Source organism: Photinus pyralis, unplaced genomic scaffold (genome assembly GCF_008802855.1).
Source record: "Photinus pyralis isolate 1611_PpyrPB1 unplaced genomic scaffold, Ppyr1.3 Ppyr1.4_LG4, whole genome shotgun sequence".
NCBI classification, from domain to species: domain Eukaryota; kingdom Metazoa; phylum Arthropoda; class Insecta; order Coleoptera; family Lampyridae; genus Photinus; species Photinus pyralis.
Window position 1 is genome coordinate 28,707,504 of NW_022170511.1, and position 8,867 is coordinate 28,716,370.

Sequence of the window (8,867 nt, forward strand, 5' to 3'; positions counted from 1 at the left end):
GTAAAGCAATGATAGTGAATTCGGTATGCAAGCGTGCAGATGGCAAAATGTCTAATGGAATGTATTTTCATGCAAGCTACTGCTAACTACTACCCAAGCTACTACTCAAGCTGGTTATTAAATTCCCAAGCAATAATCTACTACTATACAAACAACAATATAACAAATTCAAATATGTACAAACGATAAATTAACACTCTTCCCAAAATATGTTATAAAGGAGTGCAACTTATCTACTGGCTGCGCTGTAACACCCTTTTATTGGAATGGCAACCTTGATCCCACGCTGACTGCTGATAGGACTGAATTGACCGTCGATGGAATGTCCCCTTTGACCTCACCTTGGAGATAGTGCCAAGACCAATGGAACTCAGGTGTGCAATCGTAACGAAGTTAATTGATTTGATTAGCCCCGTACTAAAACTAAATGGGAATTACCAAAAGTGCCTTACAACTGAAGATGTATATAAAAAGAACACAGAACTTACCCCTAACAGAATTAGGGCTGACGTAGATATCTTCTTAAAAATTGATTGCTCTTTAGAGCCGGAAATCCGTGATATGAGGAACAATCGGATGAATTCAATTAAAATGCTCCTCAATCCAAAAATAATAGCAATCCAGAAAAACTGCTGCAGACCCTCTACTCCAAAAATCCGAGTCTTGAGGAATATACAATTTTCGGTAAAAGCTACCCACAATCAAAATCTAAAGATCGTCGTCTTAGTGCTTGTAATTACGAAGCAATGTCGAATGTAAAAGAGAAATTGTTCCCATAATCTACCTACACGAAAATGAAGATAACCTGAGGGTCATTGTCAAAATTATACAAAGAAAATTGAGTTGCCTACAATAAGGATGAACCTTGCCCATAAAAATTAATAAATTAAAATGAAGAAAAATAAATGTCACAACGCCTATTCTGTGACAAAAGATAAATCGTTCTACAATAAAATCATAGAAGTGTATAAGGAGAGTAAATAGATGTATAAATTAGAATTTTGAGAAAACATTGTATTTTTATAGGTTAATCCCGGAAGCATTTAAGCATACTGTACAGTCGCTGGCCGATCAGGCCAAATGATGCAATTTCATTGGTCCACTCAAGGACGGTGTTCGTTTTAGCAGTGTAAATTATGTTAAATTGTATTACTTATTGTTTTGTCCAAATAACAAAATAATATAAGCCATTTTTTTTATAAATAAACGTTTAATGAAAATAATAGAACAGGAACCAATTACATATAAGAACGGGGTTTTAAAACATAATAAATTTCGTCAAAAGAATTACAAAAAAAAAGGTAAAGTTCCTAAAATAAGTGATGATATATTACCAGACGCTTTTAAAAATAAAATCGTTAGGTACACCTGCATAAATATTAAAGGGAAATTAAAAAAAAATGAATTTCCTTCCACGTTGCCATGACGCCACATTGTGTTCATAAGCACTCGTGGTATTATCCCCGAATATTAGGCACCTATAGGTATCCTGGAACATTTTCAAATTTAGGAAACGGATAATGTACATTTAATAACTACACTTCGGCGCGCGTTGTTCCTCTATTTCATTTGACGAATGAAATTGCATTATTTGGCCTGATCGTCCAACGACTGTATAGTATGCTTGTTCCATCAGTGGTCCAGGATCAGGTTATAGAGACACCATTCCGAAAGTATGGGAAGCCAAGAACGCTTTCAATTTGTCTTATTTTACGTACTGAACCCCTACACATGGTTGTATAACACGGACTCTAATTTTATTTAAGCGAAATGTTACTTGGCATGCGTCCCTTAAAAGGAATCTTCCGAGCGATTCAAACAATCCCTTATTTAAAAGCCAATCTTTCGGCAACCACACGCAGGACGGTGACAGTGACAGTTAGATTGATCGACCTAAAGCCGAAAATATCACTACAATACTAGGTAACGGAAGTCTCCAGGCTTGTATAGCCTACAAGAATTGTCGTTGCGGCTAGAAAAGCAATAGGGGTAAAGGAATAAAAACCAAATAAAAATTAAAAGGTCTGGTGAGAATAATAATAAATGAACGAAACGGGAAATCGGAAAATAAACGGGAAAAGTAATTCTGGTTTCTGGCTGGCTTTATTTGATAGCGGGTGGTGTATAAACTCACTATACACTCAGAGATACTTACGTACTCTCATCTGAGCTATTCAGGTTGGTGTATACGGGAATACGGTCCTGGATTAATGAGTTATGAGATATGTTATGAGTATGAGCCGGTAAATGATCAAAGAAGAAGTCCCAGGTGAAAAATCAAATCATACTTTTATAGGGATAAGGGAGGTGCTCACACTAGTGGGCAACTAAAAAGGGATTGCATTTCAGGAAACGACAGCAGGCGACATCTAACGTAGGGATTAACACGTGTTACAGGGTTTACAAATAAAATTTTTAGGTTACAGAGTTTTCTTACAACATTATTTATTTAGAAAATAAGAACATCCTATAAATCACCAACTGTAATGGCTGCTTGTTAAATTAATGTGAAATTGCACTTATGTGTTTAAATCCCAAACTGTCCAATCAAGTTCAGTATAATTCAATGGGCACTAGTGCCTAACAGTATTTCAATTTTCTGCAAAAGATCCTGTGCGAAAGCATTGAAAATTGATAATCAGCCCTATGATGTATCAGAAACGTCAAACATAACCTGCAGGTTTGACATGTTTTCTTAAATTTTAGGTCCATTTTTTATTTTTTTATTTGCTACCGTATGTAAGAGCATATGAGGAACATGCACTATTGTGCTTCATTTACGAACATGATTTGAAGGCCAGGAGACTTTATCTAAAATTACCTCTACTATTAGTGCTTTAGCAAATCACTTGTGAGGCTGCTTTATTACTCGTTTATAATGACAGCTGAAGTGTTCCCAATTTGCACATAAATGAAGACATTTTGGCGTCTTTTAGAATCTTGGGACAGTATACCACAAGGTAGCCTCGATTCGTTAATTTCAACTGTATGAAGGATAAGTCTATGTTTCTGTAGTATAACAGTTTTTCGAATATTTATTTCCATAATGCAAAATTATACGTATGAACAGTGACAATCTTTTGCTATACTTGAAGCCTAGTATGACTCATGCGTTTGCGCTCAAAATAAGAACACATCTGTGATGGATTTGTTTACTACAAAATAGTAAAAGGTATCTTGTAAAATAAAAAATTAGAAACCGAATTGGAAAATGTTAACCAAAAAGCGCATTTTAAGATTCAATTTTACATTTAGATAACAATTTATTTCAATTTTAGCAAGCGAGATCATCCCAAAGGAAAGGTGTCAAAAATAAACATTGTTTCTAAATCTAAACGAAGATCTGCTTAGGTCGGTAAACAAACAACCGTAGGTCTTCAACGTACAAAGCCACTAGTCAATTAAATTTGTGTTCGTTTATCAATCATTTTCAATAATTGATTTGAACGCAAATTATATACCTATTTTATAAAAACAGTAAATATACCAATTTACGCTTAACATTCCCAGTTTAATTGTTGTTAATTTAATTTGCGCTATACCGTTTTCGTTATACCTACTAAGTCAAAATGATAAGTATATAAAAAGCACTTACCCAGTTCCGTATAAGGAATGTTCTTGGGGCCATTTCTGGAAGAAATTGAATATTAGAAGAAAATAATGGTCGCAAAGGCAAGCAGAGGAAAATCATGCATTTTATAAATTTGATAATTGAATGAATCAATGTAACCTAACCTAACAGAACGAGGCGATAGAAAATTTGATACGTTGTGTGAGATCAGTGTCAAATATTCATACCTATCGAAAATGCAATTCGTTATGTGAGCAAAAGGGTCTAATTGGGTGTTAATAACAATTACAGGCACATCAGAAACTATATTAATTTACGAATAACCACATACCCTTTTAGAACAGTGGAAAAGTTAAAAAAGTCACCCGATTTCACAAAACACACGACACTACTTTGCACTAAATCGAACTGATTTACCAATAAATTGGTAAATCCAACGCGATACGCTTCTCTTGTGAACTACGGCCTAAACACGTGTGGAGCGAATTGTACACCTGCGACGCTCTTATCTCTACCGCCAGACCTTTAAATTAATGAAACAAATATTTAGAAAACCACTGCTTTTGTATTATATTAATCGTGTCATTGAAAAAACAACTCTGCTAATTCATTTTAATTAAATTATTTTGTCATAAATGCTATTGATGATTTTTGTTGAAACAAATTGTAGATTGTAGAACAGATTCAAAATGGCACTATGTAATTGTGGTCGAATAGTCCTTAGGGTCGGCACTTGATATAAATCCAGATTTCCAACTCTAAAACATTTGACCCAACCATCAATGGTAAGGGTAACCTATACGGGTATTAGAGATACATGTTCTGCAGCAAAAACAAGAATTTACCCTTTGAATCACTTTAATGCCATATTCTGCATCTCCCAAAAAACGTTATTTTGCGTTATTTAGTCTGGGTAAATTAACGTGTTCTATAGATATCCTAAACGTCAAGTTAGACATTTCTGATACATCACAACGCACAAAATCTTCCGGTTTCGCAGGATGCGTTTAAAACGCATATAGTGTATTCAGGCACTTATATTAATCGTGTCATTGAAAAAACGACGCGGTTAATTCATTTTGATTAAATTATCATTAAATTATTTGGTCATAAATGCTGTTGATGATCTTTGTTGAAACAAATTGGAGATTGTAGAACAGATTCAAAATGGCACTAACTGTGGTTAAATAGTTCTTAGGGTTGGCATTTGATATAAATCCAGATTTCCAAGTCTAAAACATTTGACCCAACCATCAATGGTATAACCTATACACACAAAAAGCTTGCATTTGCTTCAAATTTAGGGGTATTAGAGCTACATGTTTTGCAGCAAAAACAAACATTTACCCTTTGAATCACTTTAATGTCATATTATGCACCCCCCCCCAAAAAACGTTATTTTGCGGTATTTAGTATGGGTAAATTAACGTGTTCTATAGATATCCTACACGTTTCTGATACATCACAGGGCCGACTAACGTTAAACTTAACGCGCAGGATATCTGTAGAAAACGTTATTTTGTCCATACCAAATAACACAAAAAATAACATTTTTTGGCATATAACCTGCACGTTAAGTTTGACGTTTTGATACATCGCAGCGCTGAATGCCGAAAACACAGATTTGGCTGGTTCGGTTTGTCTATTTCCCTCTTCGACTGAGGTAGTTGTTCAAGAAAATAGTGGCAATTGTGGTAGCAAATCTTAAAGGAGAAAACAACCCACTTGAAGTTACGGCAGAGATTGCAAAATTTGTTGCTGAAAAATTAATGTGGGTTTAAAACATTGTCGAAAAAGCAATGACAATGTACGCAACGGGAGTCTGTAAAAATAAGCGATTTTTTCTTGCTTTTTTGGTATGTTTAGGTTTGTTTGACATTTAACCGTGTAAGGACGGAAAAGCGCGGGTTAGATCACGATAGTGGTTAAGGAAGGGCGAATTAGTGTGGTTAATCTGAAGTCATAATCGAATATGTTAGCCGTAACGTAGCAAGAAAATTGGGGTGGTAGGTCGACAAAATCTGTGGTTCAGCCATATCCCTCAGTGAAAACCAAGGGATATATCATCACGCCCCTATTTATTACGGATGGATCGTTTTAGCTGTATGCTGTATTCCACCATTGATGCGTATGCAAAAAATGTTTGCTGAGTCTTCACCATGAGCTCTTCTGGGTGTACAAAGCCGAAATAGCTCAGTTGGGAGAGCGTTAGACTGAAGATCTAAAGGTCCCCGGTTCAATCCCGGGTTTCGGCACTTTATTTTTTTCCTTCCTTTTCACCTGAAATAACTAAATGTAGAGAGATCCTTGAGGCTCTTCTCACAATACATCTAATAATTCATAAGGACGAATCATAACTTATAAACCTGAAGGCAAGATTAAAAGCTTCCAGTTTGGTTTTCAATTTCTTTTCGATACTGAGAGTTATATACATATGCAGCTAAATGGTTATTCGTGGAAAGGCGATCAAACAGGAGCAGATTAATGAAACAATGAGACACCCCCATCTTAGGAGAAACAAGTATTTCTTGAATATAGGATCAAATGTGAGCTATATCATCTTCTCTAAAGAAATGGACCATAGAGTCATCTAAACTGACGCGAACCTGCGCATGGGGTTTCTTAGCACCTCAAGCCGAAATAGCTCAGTTGGGAGAGCGTTAGACTGAAGATCTAAAGGTCCCCGGTTCAATCCCGGGTTTCGGCACTTGACTTTTTGCGCAGAACAAGATCGATCTGGGTATCACGAACGCCCTAGGTTTCATTCGTGATACAAATGATGTATGAAACTTCATATAAATAACTCCGGTTATTGACTTTAATTTTTAATCATCGAGTATGTTTATAGCGATATTCGTAAATGGCAATCCAACGATTTATTCTTCCTAATTGTTTTTGCGTTGAATCTTTACTGAACACTCGGTATGTAGGAAATACATAAATAATTTTGTATGATCGATCATGGACAAGGAGTTTCCCAGCAAAAAAAAATCCTAATCAAAACGTGTCAAAATGACGAATGTTGCGAAAGATTTACACCTCTAACGTAAGCTTCTGAAGATACTGAGAAAGCAATAGTCAGACAAAGATCTTTACTTACCAACCACACGGAGCCGTGCATAGATGTTTCAGTATGCCAAGCCGAAATAGCTCAGTTGGGAGAGCGTTAGACTGAAGATCTAAAGGTCCCCGGTTCAATCCCGGGTTTCGGCACTCCTTATTTTATCCATTTCGAAGATAAACCGATGCTCCCAACTAATTAAAACCTCCGCAACATTATGAAGGTGGAACGGCAATGATATTCGAATTGAGAGCTGCTCGGCCAACCTCTTCAAGGCGTAATGGATGGCCTTCCTTAAAGGAAATGAGCATACAAATCGACATCAAATGAAAATCGTATGTTCCAAAACTGGGGTCGGATTAATAGATACTGCTATCGCCAGATAAGCTGGGAAACTAGCGCACATTTAATGTAAAAAAAAAACTATAACAATACTCCATATGTTAACATTTCGTGAACCTTGCTACAAAGCAAATAAATGAGACATCATAATGTCCTACTGGTTGACAACTATTAATTAATCGAGATGGACACCCATGCCAGAGACATCCAAAAAATCCCAGTATGACCTGTACCACTGTCCCAAAAAATCATCCTGCTGTAAATCCTTTCATTGGTCAAAAACTGTAACTAAACAAAATAGAAGTACCTTAAATTGTCCTAAGCCTGGTGGACATTAATTACGGAATACACCGTCAAAAATTCCAATATCTGCGACTGTGTGGTAAATTAAAATTAAAAGTTGGTAAAATGGTGTAATATATTCAAAGACTAATTAGACGAGCTAATTTAAGGCGGGCACCCCTACGTATTTCATATATCAAGCTTTAATGATTATAATTAAAGCGCGTTGCACCTGATAGGGTAAAAACCAGAAACAAATATTAAAAATAAAACTACACCGATTAATTATTACTATGACAAAGTTACATTTGTAACTCGTGAACTAATTTGAATACAGGCTGTGTTGTGGGCGCCGGTGTAGGTATTTATGTACTTTATACACCTTCATGTAAATGCGCCATTGCGGGTTAATAAACAACACGATGTTTGATAAATAAGCACCCTGCCTCGATCACAGCGAGAAGGATCTTCCAGAATTTTCTTTCAACCCTTTTATTATTGACGATCGGACACGCACGTGTTAAGAGTGTCGAATGTTGCTTCTGCACCAAGGCTTTGTATTCTGTAACTGATGGCACTTGCTCTCAGACGCTGCTCTCATCAATTACCAGCGGGACCACAAAATATAGTCGCGGCTTGTATACACGCTTTGCATGATAATTGACAACTCATAATATCGTCCAGCTATCATAAACATCGAGGTACATGCATTTATTTATCCGGGACGGAATTTATTGTTCACAATTCCCGTAATAACAACCGAACGGAGTATGATCCACAGATTTATACTTTCGTTCGGCCAGATAAAGGACAACCGGACTGCTCAATTAACTTTTTTCGTCAGCTGCAATTGTTTTTTATCCAATTAACTTCAAAATGCCCTACTGTGAGTGTGTGTAACAAGAACAAGGTGCTTTAAAAGCAGCTGAACGTGCTTTAGTTTGATTGCGTTATTTAAACTATATTTGGAGGTTCCTGTCTTGTTGCTTGTAATACGACTTTCTATAGTCTTGTTAAAAGTACAATCCAACAATGTAGTTAAGTCGGAATGCTGATTGGCGATTATTAAAGCGGCAGGTGTTTGTATGATAATTTGATTGATTAAATAATTGATGTGAATTATAGGTTCCAATTTAAATTTTTTCTTCCTCCATTTTAGTTCGTGTCAATATATTTTATTAACCCAAGAATTGCTTTTTTATAACTGCTTTTTTTGTGTTTTTATTGTTGTGTTCATCATGATACATGAAAGATTTCATCAAATGGATCGAGAGCTTAAACTGTACCCAAAACGTGGAATGTACCTAATAAATGTATCTATAAGGAATAATAATTTAACAAAAAATATTCACATTTGGTCTTGTTGTGTGAATTATTTATAAATCATAAGTACTTACGAAATAATTAAATGGCTACCTTTATTTTAATTTTATTTTGATTTAATTTTTAATATTATATTAGGAGTTGCTGGGTACAGATCTAGGAGAAAACAAGTACAATTTTTGGTGTACACCAAAAATTAAAATTGATTCACGTTAATTCAAAATAATTCACGTTAATTCCCGCTAATTCAAATTAATTTACGTTAATTCAAAATAATTCACGTTAATT

The 8,867-nt window shown here is 35.5% G+C and overlaps 3 non-coding genes across 3 annotated transcripts; all 3 read left to right on the top strand.

Annotated features, from left to right (window-relative positions):
* Window positions 1-5,753: 5,753 nt before the first annotated feature.
* Trnaf-gaa lies at window positions 5,754-5,826 on the top strand. Its single transcript has one exon. It is a non-coding gene; the product is annotated as a tRNA-Phe (tRNA).
* A 379-nt stretch (window positions 5,827-6,205) lies between these two features.
* On the top strand, window positions 6,206-6,278 carry Trnaf-gaa. The gene has a single exon. It is a non-coding gene; the product is annotated as a tRNA-Phe (tRNA).
* Window positions 6,279-6,711: 433 nt separating this feature from the next.
* On the top strand, window positions 6,712-6,784 carry Trnaf-gaa. Its single transcript has one exon. It is a non-coding gene; the product is annotated as a tRNA-Phe (tRNA).
* Window positions 6,785-8,867: the final 2,083 nt, after the last annotated feature.